The 22923-nt window shown below is 44.5% G+C and overlaps 2 non-coding genes across 2 annotated transcripts; both read right to left on the reverse strand.

Annotated features, from left to right (window-relative positions):
* Nucleotides 1-10963: 10963 nt before the first annotated feature.
* LOC141179726 (U2 spliceosomal RNA) lies at nucleotides 10964-11149 on the reverse strand. The gene has a single exon (XR_012255712.1). It is a non-coding gene; the product is annotated as a U2 spliceosomal RNA (small nuclear RNA).
* A 6112-nt stretch (nucleotides 11150-17261) lies between these two features.
* LOC141179964 (U2 spliceosomal RNA) lies at nucleotides 17262-17461 on the reverse strand. The gene has a single exon (XR_012255880.1). It is a non-coding gene; the product is annotated as a U2 spliceosomal RNA (small nuclear RNA).
* Between the last annotated feature and the right edge of the window lie 5462 nt (nucleotides 17462-22923).

The raw sequence follows: 22923 nt of genomic DNA on the forward strand, positions 1-22923 counted from the left end.
GTCTCCCCCTTTGGCCTGACCCCTCCACGCAGGTGGATTCGGGCGTGCGGTGGCGACTCGCCCATCCGCACCCCTGGGATCCCTTCATTCCTCGTTCCTGGAGCCTTCTCCGCTCCTCTTCCTTCCTTCTCCCTCTTGCAGGCCTGGGCCTCTGTTACTAGGCCCGCCTCCGGAGCAGAGCTCATGCAGAGCCCCTGCTCCCTGCCACCTCTGCTCAGACTTCTCTGCACTGAACTAAGATGGTGCCCACCTTTTATACTCCCTTCTCAATGCACCCAGGAACTGCTTCCTCCCTGCTCCTGCACTGCAGGGTTCCCCTTCCTCAGTGTTCCCTCCCCCCACTCCAGCCAGGGACAGGGACTGTCGTGCCCATCTCAGGGGCATATTGGTCGCCCTGCCCCACGGCAATGTGGTGTAATGCATGCAGGTGTCGGGTCCTGATCCACACTCCATCCTTATCTGAGAGTGAGATATCACACCTCTGGGTGAGGTGCAATACGTCTGTAGCAACCGAGCCCTCGGTGCTACAGTTCCATTTATCTTCAGCCTAGGTGACGTATTGTGATACAGGGCCGTGATTTTGGCTATAAAAGGGTCCCCTAGACCCCTACCCCAAGCTTTTTAAGAGAATCATATATGGCGTGCCAGGAGACTCTATGGAATGCTTTCTCAGCATCCAACGAGAGTATCTACTTACAAATTTTTAACTGCATCTAGCCCAGGAAATACTTTGTGCCTAGTAGCAGTGTCTGCTAGTCAGCGGATTATCCCGGCTGTTAAGCAAGCTACACCACCTGTAGTTTGGACACTTAATTTTTTCAAAGGAAATGCTTCGGGACCACGGGATACTTAGTGAAGAGCATCAGGAGGCACCCCAAGGCATAGGGGCTGGGACTGGCACTAGGATGCCTTGCGGTGGACAGCCGAGCTCGATCCTTATAAAAGCTTTTTAACTGCAGCAGCTTTAGTGGACGCTACTGGAGCTGGAATTACGCGGCTGCTGGCATGAGACTTGCCCTCCAATAGATCCTTGTAAATGGATTTAAAGTGTATTCATTCAAATTAGAGGGACAATTTAAATTAAAAAGCTTAGAGCTGCCTCCACCACAGGGGGGCTCTCTCGACCCACCAGCGGACAGGCACCAGTATTGGGAGAGGGGGGCTGGCCGTCAGGGTTCACCGCGGCTCTGGCACAAACCCGGCGACACGGAGGTGGCACGGGCAGGAGCGGACTGGCCGTCTCGGCTTCTCAGTTTTTGGATTTTAGAAGGGCATGACATGCCTATATCTGTGTCTCCCCCTCCTTTTACTCCTCCACCTCTTTTCTTTTCGCATGACTATATGTACTTGTCACTTTTCCATGTGTTAGTTGTGTCTTCTGAGCAGTTTGTCAGCTTTTGGACACCTTTGAAGGTGTTTTCTATGTGTTTCTATGTGTTTTTGTTTGCCTGCCATTGGTTTTAACGGTGTTCGAAGGTGTTCGACGAACAGTTCGACGAACAGTTCGGCGAACACACGGGTGTTCGACGAACCGAACCGAACTCGAACACTACGGGGGTGGCTCAACACTACGGCATACACCTGTACCCGACAATTTAGAACCGAAAGAATAGAGCTTCACACATAGATTAGATAGATATAAACATGTCAGCCACATATATACGAAGTACAGTGAAAGTGCTGCTTACTGTACTTGTCATTTAGCGTAAAGGATTTATCAAAAAAAATAATAGTGTTTTCATGCACCGTCTCTTTAAAAAAGCCGGCCGGCAATTCAGCAGCGGTACCCGACAATTTAGAATAGAAAGAATAGAGAATCACACATAGATTAGATAGATAGAAACATGTCAGTCACATATATATGAAGTACAGTGACAGTGCTGCTTACGGTACTTGTCATTTAGCGTAAAGGATTTATCAAAAAAAATAATAGTGTTTTCATGCACCGTCTCTTTAAAAAAGCCGGCAGGCAATTCAGCAGCGGTACCCGACAATTTATAACAGACAGAATAGAGCTTCACACATAGATTAGATAGATAGAAACATGTCAGTCACATATATATGAAGTACAGTGATAGTGTTGGTTACTGTACTTGTCATTTAGTATTAAAATAAAGGATTTATTATTAAAAAAATTGGCGTGGGGTTCCCCTTAATTTTAGGCTCTAGCGGAGGTTAAGCAGACGGCTGGGGCAGATGTTTGAAGCCTGGGAAGGGGGTAATACCCACGGAGCTTCCCAGGCTACTAATATCAGCCCCCAGCTGAATACATAGCCTTTACTAGCTATTAAAATGGGGGACCCCCCCAAAAAAATGACGTGGGGTCCCCCCTAATTTAATAGCTAGCAAAGGCTAGGCAGACAGCTGGGGGCTGATATTAATAGCCCAGGAAGGGAGCCATGAATATTGGCCCCCTCCCAGGCTAGAAACACCAGCCGTCAGCCGCCCCAGAAATGGCGCATTCATAGGATGCGCCAATTCTGGCACTTAGCCTCGCTCTTCCACGCTGCCCTGGTGCTGTGGCAGGGGGTAATAGGGTTGGGGTTGATGTCAGCTTATAATGCCAGCTGACATCAAGCCCAGGTTAGTAATGGAGAGGCGTCTATAAGACACCCCCATTACTAACCCCATAGTCAAAGTTAAAAAAAACACAAACACCCAGAATAAAGTCCTTTAATTGAAATAAAGACACAATCCTTTATTGTTCTAAATTAAACCATACTTACCGTCACGCCCATTCCAGCTGAAGCCAACGATCTCCTGCAATAAAAGAAAAATAATAAAGCAACCTCATCCTTACCTTTCCATGGTTCCCACGACAGCTTCAGCTCTGCTACATCGAGATGACAGGCTGGACCGCAGCAGAACGCTGCCATCCAGCCTCTCAACCCGCAGACACTGAGAAGCGCAGGCATGCTTGCGCTGCTCAGCGTCTCTCTGTGACGACATCCAGATGAGCCGAGTTCATGTCCAATGAACTCGGCTCACCTCATGCACGTCACTGACAGCGTGGGAAAATTCTCACGCTGAAGCGGTGAGTGCAGGAGAATTCTCCCACGCTGTCAGTGACGTGCATAAGGTGAGCTCATGTCCAATGAACTCAGCTCACCTCCTGCACGTCACTGACAGCGTGGGAGAATTCTCCTGCACTCAGCGCTTCAGCGTGAGAATTCTCCCACGCTGAAGCGCTGAGTGCAGGAGAATTTTCCCACGCTGTCAGTGACGTGCATAAGGTGAGCTCATGTCCAATGAACTCAGCTCACCTCCTGCACGTCACTGACAGCGTGGGAGAATTCTCCTGCACTCAGCGCTTCAGTGTGAGAATTCTCCCACGCTGAAGCGCTGAGTGCAGGAGAATTTTCCCACGCTGTCAGTGACGTGCATGAGGTGAGCCGAGTTCATTGGACATTAACTCGGCTCATCTGGATGCCCTCACAGAGAGACACTGTGGAGCGCAAGCAAGCCTGCGCTTCTCAGTGTCTGCGGGATGACAGGCTGGATGGCAGCGTTCTGCTGCGGTCCAGCCTGTCATCTCGATGTAGCAGAGCTGAAGCTGTCATGGGAACCATGGAAAGGTAAGGATGATGTTGCTTTATTATTTTTCTTTTATTTCAGGAGATCGTTGGCTTCAGCTGGAATGGGCATGATGGTAAGTATGGTTTAATTTAGAACAATAAAGAATTGTGTGTTTATTTCAATTAAAGGACTTTTTTCTGGGTGTTGTGTTTTTTTTAAATACTTTACTAGAAATTCATGGTGGTCATGTCTAATATTGGCGTGACCCCATGAATTTCGGGCTTAGGGCCAGCTGATAATGCCAAGCTGGCCCTAACCCCTTTATTACCCAGTGAGCCACCGCATCAGGGCCCTGGATGAGTTGGGTACAGCGCCAGAAGATGGCGCTTCTATGAACGCGCCATTTTCCGGGGTGGCTGCGGACTGCAATTTGCAGCGGGGGTGGCCCAGAAAGCTTGGGCCTCCCTGCGCTGCGGATTCCAGCCCCCAGCTGCCTAGTTGTACCTGGCTGGACACAAAAACAGGGCGAAGCCCCACGTCAATTTTCTTTAAATTATTTCATGAAATAATTAAGAAAAAAAAGGCTTCCCTATATTGTTGTGTCCGGCCAGGTACAAATAGGCAGCTGGTGGTTGGGGGCAGCCCGTTCCTGCCTGCTGTACCTGGCTGGACACAAATATAGGACGAAGCCCCACATCAATTTTTTTAAAATTATTTCATGAATTTCCTGAAATAATTTTAAAAAATTGAAGTGGGGCTTCGCACTATATTTGTGTCCAGCCAGGTACAGCAGGCAGGAACGGGCTGCCCCCAACCACCAGCTGCCTATTTGTACCTGGCCGGACACAACAATATAGGGAAGGCCTTTTTTTCTTAATTATTTCATGAATTTCATGAAATAATTAAAAAAAAAGTACGTGGGGCTTCGCCCTATTTTTGTGTCCAGCCAGGTACAACTAGGCAGCTGGGGGCTGGAATCTGCAGCGCAGGGAGGCCCAAGCTTTCTGGGCCCCCCCCGCTACAAATTGCAGTCCGCAGCCACCCCGGAAAATGGCGCGTTCATAGAAGCGCCATCTTCTGGCGCTGTACCCAACTCATCCAGGGCCCTGGTGCGGTGGCTCACTGGGTAATAAAGGGGTTAGGGCTAGCTTGGTATTATCAGCTGGCCCCAAGCCCAAAATTCATGGGGTCACGCCAGTATTAGACATGACCGCCATGAATTTCTAGTAAAGTATTTAAAAAAAACACAACACCCAGAATAAAGTCCTTTAATTGAAATAAAGACACAATTCTTTATTGTTCTAAATTAAACCATACTTACCATCACACCCATTCCAGCTGAAGCCAACGATCTCCTGCAATAAAAGAAAAATAATAAACCAACCTCATCCTTACCTTTCCATGGTTCCCACGACAGCTTCAGCTCTGCTACATCAAGATGACTGGCTGGACCGCAGCAGAACGCTGCCATCCAGTCTGTCATCCTGCAGACACTGAGAAGCGCAGGCATGCTTGCGCTCCTCACTGTCTCGCTGTGACGGCATCCAGATGAGCCGAGGTCATGTCCAATGAACTCGGCTCACCTCATGCACGTCACTGACAGCGTGGGAAAATTCTCACGCTGAAGTGCTGAGTGCAGGAGAATTCTCCCACGCTGTCAGTGATGTGCATGAGGTGAGCTCATGTCCAATGAACTCAGCTCACCTCCTGCACGTCACTGACAGCGTGGGAAAATTCTCCTGCAATCAGCGCTTCAGCGTGAGAATTTTCCCACGCTGTCAGTGACGTGCATGAGGTGAGCCGAGTTCATTGGACATGAACTCGGCTCATCTGGATGTCGTCACAGAGAGACGCTGAGCAGCGCAAGCAAGCCTGCGCTTCTCAGTGTCTGCGGGATGACAGGCTGGATGGCAGCGTTCTGCTGCGGTCCAGCCTGTCATCTCGATGTAGCAGAGCTGAAGCTGTCGTGGGAACCATGGAAAGGTAAGGATGAGGTTGCTTTATTATTTTTCTTTTATTGCAGGAGATCGTTGGCTTCAGCTGGAATGGGCGTGATGGTAAGTATGGTTTAATTTAGAACAATAAAGGATTGTGTCTTTATTTCAATTAAAGGACTTTATTCTGGGTGTTTGTGTTTTTTTTAACTTTGACTATCGGGTTAGTAATGGGGGTGTCTTATAGACGCCTCTCCATTACTAACCTGGGCTTGATGTCAGCTGGCATTATAAGCTGACATCAACCCCAACCCTATTACCCCCTGCCACCGCACCAGGGCAGCGTGGAAGAGCGAGGCTAAGTGCCAGAATTGGCGCATCCTATGAATGCGCCATTTCTGGGGCGGCTGACGGCTGGTGTTTCTAGCCTGGGAGGGGGCCAATATTCATGGCTCCCTTCCTGGGCTATTAATATCAGCCCCCAGCTGTCTGCCTAGCCTTTGCTAGCTATTAAATTAGGGGGGACCCCACGTCATTTTTTTTGGGGGGTCCCCCATTTTAATAGCTAGTAAAGGCTATGTATTCAGCTGGGGGCTGATATTAGTAGCCTGGGAAGCTCCGTGGGTATTACCCCCTTCCCAGGCTTCAAACATCTGCCCCAGCCGTCTGCTTAACCTCCGCTAGAGCCTAAAATTAAGGGGAACCCCACGCCAATTTTTTTAATAATAAATCCTTTATTTTAATACTAAATGACAAGTACAGTAACCAACACTATCACTGTACTTCATATATATGTGACTGACATGTTTCTATCTATCTAATCTATGTGTGATGCTCTATCTTTCTGTTCTAAATTGTCGGGTACCGCTGCTGAATTGCCGGCCGGCTTTTTTAAAGAGACAGTGCATGAAAACACTATTATTTTTTTAAATAAATCCTTTACACTAAATGACAAGTACAGTAAGCAACACTATCACTGTACTTCATATATATGTGACTGACATGTTTCTATCTATCTAATCTATGTGTGAAGCTCTATTCTTTCTGTTCTAAATTGTCGGGTACAGATGCTGAATTGCCGGCCGGCTTTTTTAAAGAGACGGTGCATGAAAACACTAATATTTTTTTTAATAAATCCTTTACACTAAATGACAAGTGCAGTAACCAACACTGTCACTGTGCTTCTTATATGTGTGACTGACATGTTTCTATCTATCTAATCTATGTGTGATGCTCTATTCCTTCTTGTCTAAATTGTCGGGTACCGGTGTATGCCGCTGCTGAATTTGCCGGCCGGCTTTTTTAAAGAGAGTGTCTTCTGAGCAGTTTGTCAGCTTTTGGACACCTTTGCAGGTGTTTTCTATGTGTTTCTATGTGTTTTTGTTTGCCTGCCATTGGTTTTAACGGTGTTCGACGGTGTTCTAAGGTGTTCGACGAACAGTTCGACGAACAGTTCCTCGAACATCCCGGTGTTCGACGAACCGAACCGAACTCGAACACTACGGGGGTGGCTCAACACTAATCATAACATATAGCTCCACAGGCAAACCATCCTTCCCAGGCGTCACATTTTTCCTTGCACCAAACACCGCTTTCTTATCTTCCTCCTCAATCACTGCCTCACATAGACCAGAACATCCATCCTCATCCACCTTACAATCCAAAGTCTTAAGCACTTCTTCTTTCAAACTCTCATCCACCCACTTCCTGCCAAACAACTCAGCATAAAACGTGACCACTTCCTTCATTACATCCTCCCCACTCACACAAACACCATCCACATCAAAAATCTCCTCCATACCCTCCTTCTTACCATTTATTTTTTTAAAGAAATATCTTGAACACGTTTCATCTTTATCAAGATGGACCACCTTTGACCTAAAAATTATTTCCCTTCCCTTCCTCTCCAAAGTCCTCTTCAAATCCTCTCTCGCACTTCTTAACAAATCATCCACATCCACACCACACATCCTCATTTTCTCCAGCCATTCCACCCTCATCATTAAATCTTTATATTGACTCCTAACCATGGCAGCCTTTTTATAGCCCCATCGACGAAAAAACTTTTGCACTTCATACTTCATCCAATCCCACCACACCAACACACTTTCAAACTTACTCTTTTGAGATTTACACCAACTATATTTTTTCTTAAAATCATTCACAATTCTCTCATCCTCAAGCAAACTCACATTCAATTTCCACACACCTCTCCCATGCACCCGCCTTAAATCCCCTCTAAACTCACCTTTCAGGCACACATGGTCCGAAAAAGGAACTGAAAATTGAGAAAAACCATCACATATTATATTTTTAGAAAAAAACATCCTATCAATCCTAGATGTTATCCCACCCCTGTCAGCTTTATAGGTTGGTGGTGGTGGCTTCCCCAAATAAACCTCAGCAGCATCAAAAAAGAAAAAATCAGAAATAATGTTTGCCAATTTTTTTCCTGAGGCATCAACTTTCCCCTCAGTTACACAGTTAAAATCACCTGTTACTATCACAGGGATCCTACCAGGTAATTCTAAACATAATTTATCTAATAAACTTAACCTGTCTTCTTTTTTTGTAGGACCATAAATATTTATAATTTTAACTTTCCACCCCCTCCCACACACAACTGCAGAGATGCAACGACCCACCTCTATTACCTTATAATATTCAAAAACAAAATTTCTATTATTTAATACTATCCCAACTCCATCATTTTTATTCCCACTAGAGCCAGACCAGATATGCTGGCCATATGGCCAATCAGCGTCTTCCAGGGGTTCTTCTATACCACACTCCTGTAGACACATAATATCAAAAGAATGGTTATGTAAGAAGTCCAGAATCACAGATCTTCTAACTCTAGACTTTAAAAGTCTTACATTAAGGGACGCAATGTCCCAATTTGGTTTAGAGACCATTCTTTGGCTCAAAAACCAGAAACACCAGTCTCAGCAAAAAAACATGCCTTCCTTATCCTTTGTCATCCGGCGAACTCCCACTTAGCTGAAAGATAGTGGACTCCAAATTCTCCTCCAGGTAAGCCGTTGACGCAGGAGAAAGAGAAACCACTGGGTAATCCCGCTCACTCACCGGACTTGCCACGCATTGGCTACTTGATGGTTCAGACAACCGGGCCCTTTTATTCTTAGCGCGGTCCGGTTCCTCAGAAGACCTCACCCCAGTCTCAGTGAAGTCTCCTTGACCTCCAGCTCCCTCTTCATCCATACTTTCACTGCTCCAACTGAGAGCTGGGTCCCCTGGGATTTCCAAGGCTCCCTCACGTTCTTCACAAAAGGAGTCAATGAAACCCCCCTGATAGGAAGAAATGTCCATCTCAGCTGCCAGAACCTCTTCCAGTCTCCCGGGCTCCACCAGTAGGTCAGCAGACGCCCTCACTGGAGCAGTCTCCACACGCTGTTCCACTACCTTCACCCTGGAAGAAACTGCGGCCTCAGGTGCCACACTCTTAGGCCTCGGAGAGTTCGAGACCACCTCAGAGTATGCCCTTGCCTTGCCCTCGTTCGCACGACGAGTACAATACTTAAAGGCATGCCCCTCCATACCACAAGCATTGCAAACAATTGGATTGGTACAGTCCTTAGCAACATGCCCACTTTGGTTGCACTTGGAGCAAACAGGCACAGCAGTACAAACCTCTTGTAAGTGTCCGTACTTCTTACATTTCCTGCAAATAACTGGGGCCTCAGGAAAGAAGAGAATACCCCTATCTCTCCCGATAGAGAAACTTTGGGGAGGGTAATGAACACCTCCAGGCTCCGAAGAACTTTCCCCAAATCTGACAAAATATCTGTATTTGCCAGTCCATAAGTTCTCCTCGTTCATGATTTTGTGACTGTTGCTCACAAAGTCACAATGCCTCTTAAGAAAAGTCGCAATGTCATGTTCGTGCATAAAGGGATTATACATAAATATGACTAGGGGAACATCACCTTTGGAGTACAAGACTGTAAAAGTCAAACCATACAAGGTTGGATTCTTCTCCTGCTCCCTCAACTTCTTATACAGGTTCCGGCAAGCCGCCATAGATTGCAGCACCAAGACATACCGTCCTTCTTTCCGGGATTCCTGCAGGCAGACGATGTTTTCTCTTGTCACTTCCAGGATTTTGAAGATCACCTCGTGCACCATATACGACAGATTGAAACGCTCTCTGACAGCAGCATCAACTTCAATGCGGAATGCATTGCAAACCCGATTGTCATCGGTCCCAGCATAGCGTATCTTCACGCCCATTATGATCACTCTCTCGTTCCTCCTCGTTCTCCCCCTAAAGCAGCAACCGGCTTAAGCCATCAAGATGGCGATGCCGGAAGGCCAAGGGAAAACACTCAAGGACCCCACACAAGAAACTTGGTCTTAGCCAAAAGGCCGAGAAGCGATAACCAGAATTGGTTTCGAACTACGGAGCCACCCAAGGATCCTGAAAAGTCCATTTGTGGAGATGAGCTCCTGGACTCCCGTTAAGAAGACATGTTGTCAACCTCTAGATCCCTTACATGCCTGCACTTTTCAGCTTGCTGCTGCTGCAATCCACGCGTTTTAGATCTGCATAACTCCACCTCTTTAAACACAGCACCCTCACCCCCTGCTGTTCCCACCCGCCTCAACACCGTTGGAAGGGAGGAGAACCAATTAAGGCGGGGGGTGGGGTGGAACGAGCAGCTGTCTACCCTTAGCAGGAGGGCTCCTGATTACATACCTCTCCTGCTGCTGCTGCTGCTGGCTGTCCAGCAGCAGACTGAAGGTGGCTGCTGCTGTGCGCAGGTATATAAAGGCTCAGAGCCTATTATGACACGCGCAGCCAGCGTTCCATTGCCACATTCCATCTACTGCAGGCAGGATACCTGGCTGGCTGAATGTCACTGAGAAGCTCACAGAGACCGCCATAAGCAACAGTTTAACAGAATGCCACAGACTAATCAACCAAACTTTTGGGGTTGGGTTCTCTTTTATAGTCTGCAGGCATTAAATGAAAGAAGTCAGTGTTCCAGCAGAGGGAGACAACGTTTCAGAAAAGGCATTGTAGCAAACCAAAAAAGAAATTTTAAGCGCAGCAGAGTAACCAGCGCACATACCTGTTAGCTCAGGTGAGTTTAAAAGGCTGCTGTTGATAACAAGGGCATTTGCTAAATAGATGGTGTGTGTGCAACAATATACTGAAAGGTCAATTATATTGTGCAGCTTATCTCACCACCTGTAGTTATTTAGGTGAAAGCTCCAAAATGCTTGCCTAATATGTCTGTTTATCCAAAAGGAAGTAAAGAGGGAGAGCTAGATAGATAGCATTGCATTACATTACATGGCTATGCAATGCACAGTTGCTGAAGTTGAACCAAAATGAGCTTGTCATCTGGCTTCTGCAACTTTGAACATGAAAAATCCAATGAGGAGAAGAAAAGCAAAGCCAAAGAGTCCATCCCAAAATCCGACAAACAAGCAAAATGAACAAAAAACATTGAATTCAATTCTTTCTGATTTTAGAAACTGCATTAAAGAAGGGGTGCACCGGTCCTGGAGATACTGCAATACCAGGTCAATGCGTGGAGTGGACAGAGCAAGCTCTTTTTCCATCTCCCTGTTCTAAAAATCCATTTAATATATGGTCCCCAGATAGGGGACGTATCAGATATTAAACTGATAAGAACAGATTTTTTTTTTTAAAACCACTCAGGTTTAGATATAAGCAAACAGTTAACCAGACTTCGTCATAAGTTATACTGCCACTTCATAAACATCATTGTGGCTTCTTTATTAAAGTATTATTCAACAAAAATACAAACAAGTAATCCTATGCCAGAGAAATTTCCAGAAAAAATATCAACGGTATTTAACCATATCCTGCCACTTAAGGTATTTCCACACACCTTCAGAATCTGTTCCACCACCACCACCTTCTCTTGTATCCCACAAATAGATTACATATAGTCTTGCTAAGATCAACCTAATACAATCATTTACTGTTAAATTTACTCTTTTAAACACACACAAATTTCTCACATCCCACAAGCTCTCCTGCACACACACCATAATAAACCACATCATCCTTTCTAGGCCACGACGACTAGCACCAAAACCAAACATAGCCACTCTCCAATCAATAAACTTCACACCAGCAACCCCTTTACACAGTCCACCCACACCTCTCCACACATCATACGCAAAATTACAATCCCACATAAGGTGCCTCACCGTGTCATTCGCTCCACAACCATCCCTTGGACATACTGCAGATCTTATGAGATCTCTTTTCTTCTGAAAATCCCTCACTGGCAAAATATTATGAAGGCCCATCCATACTATATCTCGCTGTCTATTCGACACACCTTGAATGCTTAACTTCTTCCATACCCGCGCAACTTCCATAGAACGCAATCCCACCACATTACTCTCACACTCATTCACACACATCTTCCCCATCACCTTCTTAACCAACATAAAGTCTTTCATTGCAACTGCTAACAAATCATTCTTCCTCACAAACTTCTCAATCAAACCATACCACTCAGGACACTTAAAAGCAACAGGCACATTCTTATCACGCTTCACCCAATTCAGACCATACAGCATCCATCCAGCCAAATACTTACACATAAATGCCCCTTTATTATTCTTCCCAATCAAAATGACCGTAGTCTTAATAAAATGCAATGTTAGAAACACTTCAATATTCGGAAACTTCAGTCCCCCATACAAATATTGCTTAAACAAAATCTCTCTCTTAAGTCTTTCCATCCTACTGCCCCAAAAAAACACAAAAAATAGTTTCTCCACTTTTTTAATTTTCCTATAGGGCACTGGAAAAATACAAGAAACATAAAGCAAAATAGGGAGAATAACAGCCTTAATAATAAGAACCTTCCCTACCAAAGACAAAGAACGTAACTTCCAAAAATTCATCTTCCGCACAATCCGCTCACCACATTCATCCCAACTCTCATAACCTTTCAAATCATCATTAAAAAAAACTCCCAACACTTTAATTGCACCATCCACACCAGCCACACCATCCATCTTAATCCTATTGTCACCAAAACATTTAAACATGCATTTGTTCCAATTCACACGAAACGCTGACGCGCCACAAAAAAAATTCAACAACAATTTTACTCTCTCCATAGAGGCCACACTCTCACTCACCACTACTACATCATCCATATATCCTAAGACTTTCACAGTCATTCCACCACTCCCTGGCACTAACAAACCACGCACCACTTTCTCTTTCCGAATCATACACAGCAGTGGCTCAATCATACACACAAATAATACCGGTGACATGGGACAACCTTGCCTCACACCAGACCTAATACACACTTTCTCACTCAAAAACCCATTCACCAGAAATTCACTCACCACCTCCCCATACAATCCTCTCACGGCACGCACAAATTTCTCCGGAAAACCCATTCTACGCAAAACCTCAAATAGAAACACATGAGACACGCGATCAAACGCCTTTTCAAAGTCAACAGCCATCACCATACACTTCTGCTTTCTTACTTTACAATCCCACAACACATCTCTTAAAAGACACAGATTATCCGTCATACATCTACCAGGCACTGCACACACTTGATCTTTACCAATCACATCAGCTACAACCACACGCATCCGACACGCCAAAATTTTACTGAATACCTTGTAATCGGCGTTCAGAAGCGTAATTGGCCTCCAATTACTCAAACACCTTTTATCCCCTTTCTTATGGATTAAGACCACCACTCCCTCCTTCATTGAACCCGCAAGCATCCCATTCTCCCACATAAACTGACACTCTTCCACTAAATCCATACCCATCACTTCCCACATCATAACATATAGCTCCACAGGCAAACCATCCTTCCCAGGCGTCACATTTTTCCTTGCACCAAACACCGCTTTCTTATCTTCCTCCTCAATCACTGCCTCACATAGACCAGAACATCCATCCTTATCCACCTTACAATCCAAAGTCTTAAGCACTTCTTCTTTCAAACTCTCATCCACCCACTTCCTGCCAAACAACTCAGCATAAAACGTGACCACTTCCTTCATTACATCCTCCCCACTCACACAAACACCATCCACATCAAAAATCTCCTCCATACCCTCCTTCTTACCATTTATTTTTTTAAAGAAATATCTTGAACACTTTTCATCTTTATCAAGATGGACCACCTTTGACCTAAAAATTATTTCCCTTCCCTTCCTCTCCAAAGTCCTCTTCAAATCCTCTCTCGCACTTCTTAACAAATCATCCACATCCACACCACACATCCTCATTTTCTCCAGCCATTCCACCCTCATCATTAAATCTTTATATTGACTCCTAACCATGGCAGCCTTTTTATAGCCCCATCGACGAAAAAACTTTTGCACTTCATACTTCATCCAATCCCACCACACCAACACACTTTCAAACTTACTCTTTTGAGATTTACACCAACTATATTTTTTCTTAAAATCATTCACAATTCTCTCATCCTCAAGCAAACTCACATTCAATTTCCACACACCTCTCCCATGCACCCGCCTTAAATCCCCTCTAAACTCACCTTTCAGGCACACATGGTCCGAAAAAGGAACTGAAAATTGAGAAAAACCATCACATATTATATTTTTAGAAAAAAACATCCTATCAATCCTAGATGTTATCCCACCCCTGTCAGCTTTATAGGTTGGTGGTGGTGGCTTCCCCAAATAAACCTCAGCAGCATCAAAAAAGAAAAAATCAGAAATAATGTTTGCCAATTTTTTTCCTGAGGCATCAACTTTCCCCTCAGTTACACAGTTAAAATCACCTGTTACTATCACAGGGATCCTACCAGGTAATTCTAAACATAATTTATCTAATAAACTTAACCTGTCTTCTTTTTTTGTAGGACCATAAATATTTATAATTTTAACTTTCCACCCCCTCCCACACACAACTGCAGAGATGCAACGACCCACCTCTATTACCTTATAATATTCAAAAACAAAATTTCTATTATTTAATACTATCCCAACTCCATCATTTTTATTCCCACTAGAGCCAGACCAGATATGCTGGCCATATGGCCAATCAGCGTCTTCCAGGGGTTCTTCTATACCACACTCCTGTAGACACATAATATCAAAAGAATGGTTATGTAAGAAGTCCAGAATCACAGATCTTCTAACTCTAGACTTTAAAAGTCTTACATTAAGGGACGCAATGTCCCAATTTGGTTTAGAGACCATTCTTTGGCTCAAAAACCAGAAACACCAGTCTCAGCAAAAAAACATGCCTTCCTTATCCTTTGTCATCCGGCGAACTCCCACTTAGCTGAAAGATAGTGGACTCCAAATTCTCCTCCAGGTAAGCCGTTGACGCAGGAGAAAGAGAAACCACTGGGTAATCCCGCTCACTCACCGGACTTGCCACGCATTGGCTACTTGATGGTTCAGACAACCGGGCCCTTTTATTCTTAGCGCGGTCCGGTTCCTCAGAAGACCTCACCCCAGTCTCAGTGAAGTCTCCTTGACCTCCAGCTCCCTCTTCATCCATACTTTCACTGCTCCAACTGAGAGCTGGGTCCCCTGGGATTTCCAAGGCTCCCTCACGTTCTTCACAAAAGGAGTCAATGAAACCCCCCTGATAGGAAGAAATGTCCATCTCAGCTGCCAGAACCTCTTCCAGTCTCCCGGGCTCCACCAGTAGGTCAGCAGACGCCCTCACTGGAGCAGTCTCCACACGCTGTTCCACTACCTTCACCCTGGAAGAAACTGCGGCCTCAGGTGCCACACTCTTAGGCCTCGGAGAGTTCGAGACCACCTCAGAGTATGCCCTTGCCTTGCCCTCGTTCGCACGACGAGTACAATCCTTAAAGGCATGCCCCTCCATACCACAAGCATTGCAAACAATTGGATTGGTACAGTCCTTAGCAACATGCCCACTTTGGTTGCACTTGGAGCAAACAGGCACAGCAGTACAAACCTCTTGTAAGTGTCCGTACTTCTTACATTTCCTGCAAATAACTGGGGCCTCAGGAAAGAAGAGAATACCCCTATCTCTCCCGATAGAGAAACTTTGGGGAGGGTAATGAACACCTCCAGGCTCCGAAGAACTTTCCCCAAATCTGACAAAATATCTGTATTTGCCAGTCCATAAGTTCTCCTCGTTCATGATTTTGTGACTGTTGCTCACAAAGTCACAATGCCTCTTAAGAAAAGTCGCAATGTCATGTTCGTGCATAAAGGGATTATACATAAATATGACTAGGGGAACATCACCTTTGGAGTACAAGACTGTAAAAGTCAAACCATACAAGGTTGGATTCTCTCCTGCTCCCTCAACTTCTTATACAGGTTCCGGCAAGCCGCCATAGATTGCAGCACCAAGACATACCGTCCTTCTTTCCGGGATTCCTGCAGGCAGACGATGTTTTCTCTTGTCACTTCCAGGATTTTGAAGATCACCTCGTGCACCATATACGACAGATTGAAACGCTCTCTGACAGCAGCATCAACTTCAATGCGGAATGCATTGCGAACCCGATTGTCATCGGTCCCAGCATAGCGTATCTTCACGCCCATTATGATCACTCTCTCGTTCCTCCTCGTTCTCCCCCTAAAGCAGCAACCGGCTTAAGCCATCAAGATGGCGATGCCGGAAGGCCAAGGGAAAACACTCAAGGACCCCACACAAGAAACTTGGTCTTAGCCAAAAGGCCGAGAAGCGATAACCAGAATTGGTTTCGAACTACGGAGCCACCCAAGGATCCTGAAAAGTACATTTGTGGAGATGAGCTCCTGGACTCCCGTTAAGAAGACATGTTGTCAACCTCTAGATCCCTTACATGCCTGCACTTTTCGGCTTGCTGCTGCTGCAATCCACGCGTTTTAGATCTGCATAACTCCACCTCTTTAAACACAGCACCCTCACCCCCTGCTGTTCCCACCCGCCTCAACACCGTTGGAAGGGAGGAGAACCAATTAATGCGGGGGGGTGGGGTGGAACGAGCAGCTGTCTACCCTTAGCAGGAGGGCTGCTGATTACTTACCTCTCCTGCTGCTGCTGGCTGTCCAGCAGCAGACTGAAGGTGGCTGCTGCTGTGCGCAGGTATATAAAGGCTCAGAGCCTATTATGACACGCGCAGCCAGCGTTCCATTGCCACATTCCATCTACTGCAGGCAGGATACCTGGCTGGCTGAATGTCACTGAGAAGCTCACAGAGACCGCCATAAGCAACAGTTTAACAGAATGCCACAGACTAATCAACCAAACTTTTTGGGTTGGGTTCTCTTTTATAGTCTGCAGGCATTAAATGAAAGAAGTCAGTGTTCCAGCAGAGGGAGACAACGTTTCAGAAAAGGCATTGTAGCAAACCAAAAAATAAATTTTAAGCGCAGCAGAGTAACCAGCGCACATACCTGTTAGCTCAGGTGAGTTTAAAAGGCTGCTGTTGATAACAAGGGCATTTGCTAAATAGATGGTGTGTGTGCAACAATATACTGAAAGGTCAATTATATTGTGCAGCTTATCTCACCACCTGTAGTTATTTAGGTGAAAGCTCCAAAATGCTTGCCTAATATGTCTGTTTATCCAAAAGGAAGTAAAGAGGGAGAGCTAGATAGATAGCATTGCATTACATTACATGGCAATGCAATGCACAGCTGCTGAAGTTGAACCAAAATGAGCTTGTCATCTGGCTTCTGCAACTTTGAACATGAAAAATCCAATGAGGAGAAGAAAAGCAAAGCCAAAGAGTCCATCCCAAAATCCGACAAACAAGCAAAATGAACAAAAAACATTGAATTCAATTCTTTCTGATTTTAGAAACTGCATTAAAGAAGGGGTGCACCGGTCCCGGAGATACTGCAATACCAGGTCAATCCGTGGAGTGGACAGAGCAAGCTCTTTTTCCATCTCCCTGTTGTAAAAATCCATTTAATATATGGTCCCCAGATAGGGGACGTATCAGATATTAAACTGATAAGAACAGATTTTTTTTTTTTTTTTTTACAAAACCATTCAGGTTTAAAACAATAATGCAGAATAAAAGGTCGTCTCCTCATCTGAAAAAAACAACCATTCCACAATCATTTATCGTTTAAAACTCATCATGATGGTTTCTTTTATTATCCAGTTAAATTGAAAAAATGCAATATACACATCAGAAAAAAACAAAATTACAGACTAATTATATGTTTCCATTTCCGGAATTTCCATACTCCCTCTGCATCCATCCCACCTTTCATATCACACTTATAATAGAAATATAACTTCTCAAGGACCATTTTAACACAATCATCCACCTCAAAACGCTCATTTTTAAACACATACAAGTTCCGGCAATTCCACAAAACCTCCTTCACACAAGCCAAAAACAGCCACAAAATCCTATCCTTTTCATGGTTTAGCATGCATAACCCAAACATGACAATTTCAAAATTCAAACGTTTCACCCCAGTCAATTCCATACATAACCCACCCAATTTAGACCAAACATCCTTCGCAAACCTACATGACCATAGAACATGATGGACCTCTTCATTACACCCACACCGCTCTCTCGGACACCTTTCAGACACCGCCAACCCTTTCCTTTTTTGTACACTCCTCACAGGTAAAATCCCATGCAAAGACATCCAAACTAAATCTTTCTGTTTGTTAGACATATCATGTTTGACCAGCTTACACCAGACATCCTCCGCCTCAGCTGACCTTAACCCATTAATTTCACACATCCTATTATCCACACACATCCTTTTCACCATGCTTTTATTCTTCAGAAAAACCACCATCTGAACTTTCTCAAGATGAAATTTTTTGATAAAACATTCCAATTGTAGGTACCAATAAGGGCATACATAAGCAGTAGGTTTACAGTTATCATAATTCATCCATTTTAACCGATGGAAGACGGAGCCTCCAAGGTATCTACACATACATGCAGCCTTGGATTGCTTTAATAAAAGTCCTGCAAAAAAACTAATACAATTCAGACCAATAAAAGTCTCGATGTTAGGGAATCCTAGGCCACCATTCCTTTTACACCTATGAAGAAATTCCCTCTTGGCCTTCTCTATATTACTGCCCCAAAGGAACACAAAAAGTAATCTATTAATCTTCTTCAAAACTCCAACAGGTGGGGGAAAAATCAAAGCTACATAAATAAGCATAGGGAGAATGATACTTTTAATGATTAAAATTTTCCCAGTAAAGGACAGATCACGCAGACGCCATAATTCCAATTTCCTTGCAATTTTACCACCCAGATCCTCCCAACTCTTGTCCCCTTTTAAACTCTCATCCAGACACACCCCCAACACTTTAATCCCCCCTTCCACACATTCCATATCTGCATCACACACTTTTTTACTACTAAAAAATCCCTTAACCTTACTTTTTTCCCAATTTATTTTGAAAGCAGAGGCAACACAAAAACATTGGACTAACCATTTAACCCTTGCGACATCACTCTCAGAATCACACAACACACACACATCATCCATATAACAAATCACTTTAATTGCCTTACCATCACAGCCAGGGATCAAAAACCCCTTAAAAACTGTATCCCTTCTAATAAGCTGGAGAAGGGGCTCCATCACACAAATAAACATGATTGGAGAAAGTGGGCACCCCTGCCTCACCCCTGACAATATTTCAAAAGACTCAGATAAAAAAACATTCACCTGTACCACACTTCTAGCACCCTCATACATTCCCATAATCAATCTAACCAAACGTTCTGGAAAGCCCATTTTCAACAACACATTGAACAAAAACACGTGAGCCACACAATCAAAGGCCTTTTCAAAGTCAAGCGCACATACAATCACACCTTTCTTTCTACTCTTACAATCCTCTAGCACATCCCTCACCAGACAGATGTTCTCTTGTATCCTCCGTTCAGGCACCGCACACACTTGTTCCTCCTCAATCACAGATGCTATCACTTCTCTCATACGACAAGCCAAAATTTTCGCAAAAATCTTATAATCAGCATTAAGCAGCGTAATTGGTCTCCAGTTGGCTAGCCTCTTTCTATCACCTTTTTTAAACAATAACACAACCAAACCTCCCTTCATACACTCAGGCATACTCACTCCGGAAAACAAGGATTTCATGACTTCAAACAGATCCTGAGAAACAACGTCCCAATATTTTGCATAAAAATCACATGGGATTCCATCCTGCCCAGGGGATTTGTTCTTCGGAGACTTGGAGATCACACCCAACAATTCTTTCTCTGTTAAATCATCCATCAAAGCCTGACTTTCACTTTCTGTAACAAAATTTCCAAGTACCTGCAAAAACTCATTCTCGTTCCCCAAATCACACTTTTTCTCCCCATACAAGCCTTTATAAAAATTAACCACTTCCTTGATCACTCCCTCACCATGTACCTCATCACCCTTATCATTCACCAACACATGCATATCCCGTTTACCACCACACATTTTCTTAAAAAAGAAGCGCGTACATTTCTCATTCTGTTCCCTAAACTTCACTCTCGACCGGAATATGATTTCCTTTCCTCGTCCAAACATCCAATCACCCATTTCGTTCTTCATTTTAACCAACTCACTTTTAACATCTATACCCATAGCTCTACATTCATGCAAAAAGGAAATCCTCCTATTTATTTGTGTATATAATAATCTCTTCTTTTTAGCCTTAATATAGCCAATTTTCCTGAAAAAATCCCTAATTCTAACCTTGACCCACACCCACCATTCCAAGATATTGCAAAAATCCCTTTTCCTCCTCACCCAACCATAGTATTTTTTTGAAAAACACCTGAAAACTTGCTTGTCATCCAGAACACTCACATTCATCCGCCACCTCCCTTTGCCATAGAAAAAACCATCCACCTCAAACACCCCAAGCAAACACTCATGATCAGAGAAGCAAACTTTCTCTTGGGAATACTTAACACATTTAACTGCCGGTGAGGAAACAAAAAAATAGTCCAGTCTAGACTCGGCATGGCCATCATCTGAATGATATGTAAAAGGTCCCGGCTTCTCCGACACAGCATCCCTAAGGGAGAAGTCTTTAGTCATTTGGTTCCATAGATTACCTGTAACATCCACTTTAGATTGCCATGAACCTGCCCTTGCTTCTTTTGAAAAAATACAGTTAAAGTCACCAATAACAAAAACAGGCAACTTGCCATGCAAAAAAAAAGTCAATTTTTTGAAGAGTGATAAGCGCTCATTTTTATCCACATTTGCATATATGCAAATTAGTTTAAAGTCCCAACCAAGGTATGATAGAGTGATACAAGCACATCTTCCTTCCAGAATAATAGTTTTCTGTTTTAAGCGAATGTCTCTGTTTTGGATAAGGATTCCAATGCCATCATTTCTGTTAGTATTAGAAAAGGACCACACTGCCTCCCCATACAGCCACTCATTTTGTTTAGGAAATTTAGATAAACCACATTCTTGAACACATATGATGTCACAGCCCTTAGATGCCAAATAGTCCAGAACAGTGGCACGCTTTGTCGCTGATGCAAACATGCGTACATTCTGGGAGATTATTTTCAGCCGCAGGACCATAGGTGTCAATGCAGGTTATGGAGACCGGGAAGACCAGAAAAAGAAATCAACATGTCTCAGGCTACCTCAGAAAATTCAAATAGGCTCTCCAAGCCCGCCACATCCTTTTCCTCTAAGAAACCTTCACTAGGTGATATGGGAGTGGCCTTATAAGGTTCATTCAAATGTGAGTCCTCCCCAGAGTCAGATAGGACGGAAAAAGGGTTGTGAGACTCAAAAGACTCAAATTTCTTTTTTCGTAACCTCTTTACAGTTTTACCAGTCTTCTTCTGTTTGGCCAAGGCTTTACAAACGATGGCAGCATTTTCAGCTGAAGGCATCCTGGCAGCCTCTATTTCCTCTGGAGAAACTGACCACTGTATGTCAACGGAACTTGAGGCAGACATCTCCTCAGAGCTTTCCACCTCCTCAATTACCTCACTGAGAGCCATCTCAGCCCCTGACCCAGAAGGCAACTCTACAGGTGGTGCCACACCCACGTCAGGCTGCACCTGGTCTCCAAGATTTCCCTCTACAGTGATATCATGCACCTCAGCCACAGTGGGAATAAAATCCACCACTTCCTCCACCATTGTAGTAGTTTCAGGAACAACAGGTGGGATTTCAGTAGGGCCCTCCTGTGCCTGAGGAGCCCCCTGTCTCTCCCCCCATGTCTTACGTCTCTCAGTATTAAGACGCGCCAAAAAAACCTGACGGCTAACATTAGGACATGATCTACAAGTGTGGCCATTTTCACCACATAAGTCACACATTGCAGGATAGGGACATTCAAAGGCTTCATGCCCTGATTTTTTACAATTCCTACAAGTTACATCAGAGGTACATTCCGCAGCTATATGGCCATAACAAAAACATTTCCTACAAAAAGAGGGCTGACCAGGATAATGTAGGAATCCTCTATTTCCTCCAATGGAGAAATTTGCAGGTGGGTGCATGGTTCCACCAATACCCTCAGGGTCAGATTTGAAACGAGCCCAAAATTTCACATTCCCATTGAAAACAGCAAAAATATTCTTTTGCATGATTCCCCCCCTTATTACTGAGCAATACCGTGATAAGAAAGCTCTAATCAAAGGGATCTCCACAAACGGGTTATACATGTGTACAGTAATGGGCCTTTCAATATTAGAAAACAAAGGCTTAGGGATTATAAATTGTAAATACTCATGATGTCTTTTCTCTTTTAAACGCTGAAAGAAAGTCAAACAGTCTGCTTCCAAGTAGAAAGAAATGTCATAATTACCAGCTTTAGGAAACTCCTGGATACAAAAAATCTTCTCCAGTTTAAATCCCGTCAATTCCATCACTATATTCCGGACAATAAATTCCAAGCCGATGTTATGTCTGTGGTCCTCAATAACCTCCAATCGCACGGTATTCTTTACAGCCGCCATTGTAATGCCCAAGGCACGGATCGCTTTCTCCACCACACGAGCCGAAAATACGCACCCCTCAGCCCAGCCCGAGGCAAACACCCCGATCTGAGCCAAAAGGCCGAGAAGCGATAACCAGAATTGGTTTCGAACTACGGAGCCACCCAAGGATCCTGAAAAGTCCATTTGTGGAGATGAGCTCCTGGACTCCCGTTAAGAAGACATGTTGTCAACCTCTAGATCCCTTACATGCCTGCACTTTTCGGCTTGCTGCTGCTGCAATCCACGCGTTTTAGATCTGCATAACTCCACCTCTTTAAACACAGCACCCTCACCCCCTGCTGTTCCCACCCGCCTCAACACCGTTGAAAGGGAGGAGAACCAATTAAGGCGGGGAGTGGGGTGGAACGAGCAGCTGTCTACCCTTAGCAGGAGGGCTGCTGATTACTTACCTCTCCTGCTGCTGCTGGCTGTCCAGCAGCAGACTGAAGGTGGCTGCTGCTGTGCGCAGGTATATAAAGGCTCAGAGCCTATTATGACACGCGCAGCCAGCGTTCCATTGCCAC

Source organism: Phyllobates terribilis, unplaced genomic scaffold (genome assembly GCF_046119375.1).
Source record: "Phyllobates terribilis strain yellow unplaced genomic scaffold, ASM4611937v1 Scaffold_30__1_contigs__length_15301838, whole genome shotgun sequence".
NCBI classification, from domain to species: domain Eukaryota; kingdom Metazoa; phylum Chordata; class Amphibia; order Anura; family Dendrobatidae; genus Phyllobates; species Phyllobates terribilis.